At 59.9% G+C, this 1,096-nt stretch overlaps 1 protein-coding gene across 5 annotated transcripts in view; it reads left to right on the top strand.

The window, feature by feature from the left end:
* Positions 1-535: 535 nt before the first annotated feature.
* The window catches only part of sfi1 (SFI1 centrin binding protein), a 166,049-nt gene continuing 165,488 nt past the window's right edge, over positions 536-1,096 (top strand). For all 5 annotated transcript variants that reach the window (XM_085962021.1, XM_085962024.1, XM_085962020.1 and 2 more), the window contains exon 1: positions 536-634. The gene's annotated coding sequence lies outside the window, so the exon portion shown is untranslated. The remainder of the gene's footprint in view (positions 635-1,096) is intronic.

Below are 1,096 nucleotides of genomic sequence, written 5' to 3'. Positions count from 1 at the left end.
CATTTAGGACAGAGATGAGGAGGAATTTCTTCACTCAGAGTGGTGAACCTATGGAACTCTACCACAGAAGGCGGTGGAGGGCCAATTCATTAAATATATTCAAGAAGGAGTTGGATATATTTCTTAAGGCTAAAGGGATCAAGGGGTATGGGGAGAAAGCAGGGACCGGGTACTGAATTTGGATGATCAGCCATGATCGCATTGAATGGCGGAGCAGGCTCGAGGGGCCGAATGGCCTACTCCTGCTCCTATCTTCTATGTTTCTATGTTTCTCTCTCTGTGGCCGCCTTAGATTTCAACCATTGTAAACATGAAGATACATCATGCGTAAAGACATTTTTTCCATAGCTTGAAATCGGTATATTTAAAAAAAAAACCACACAAGGTACAAACAATCAGAATGATGTTTGAGACATCCCCTTGGCTCTGCCTGCCAGCCCCAGGGGTTGTGCCTGAAGGGTCCAATCCTGCGCTGCGCCTGCGCGGCCCTCCCGCGGCGGGCGCCCGGTTGCTATGGTGCCGCGCGGTGCACGCTGGGAGGATCTGGGCGGGCGAACTGGCGCTGTGAGCAACCGCGAGAGAGAAAGAGTGAGTGTGAGGGGCCCGCGGCTCCCACACCGCAACAACACCCACTGTAAGTTCTGTAGCGGGAGCGGCGGCTTCCTCGCAATGATTGTTTTAGCCTCAACAAGTGCGCAGCGAGGGCTCGGGGGCGTCAAAGCGCCAGCTTGCCCGGCCTCACTTCGCTGCTGCCTCGGCCTCCCCACCTCACCCGATCACGGTCGAGCCCCCCGCCCCCAACCCTGTACTCGGCGTCCTGCACACCCGCCACTCACTCAGCAGCAGCGGCAGTCGCTGGATACAGATCAGGCGCAGCAACCTGGGCTGAAGTGACATCGACATCCCACTCTCCCCCCCCCCCCCCCCCGTCTGTCACCCCCCTCTCCCCCCCCCCCCCCCGTCTGTCACCCCCCCCTCTTCCCCCCCCTCCCTTCCCCCCCCTCCCTTCCCCCCCCCCCCCCTTCTCCCCCCCCCTCCCTTCCCCCCCCCTTCTCCCCCCCTCCCTTCCCCCCCCCTTTCTCCCCCCCCCCCCTTC

The sequence above is a fragment of the Somniosus microcephalus genome, chromosome 19, assembly GCF_052327205.1.
Source record: "Somniosus microcephalus isolate GS21.2 chromosome 19, FLI_Smic_1.0, whole genome shotgun sequence".
Lineage (NCBI taxonomy): Eukaryota > Metazoa > Chordata > Chondrichthyes > Squaliformes > Somniosidae > Somniosus > Somniosus microcephalus.
Note: the sequence above shows the minus strand (reverse complement) of the source record. Positions and strands in the feature narration are given on the sequence as shown.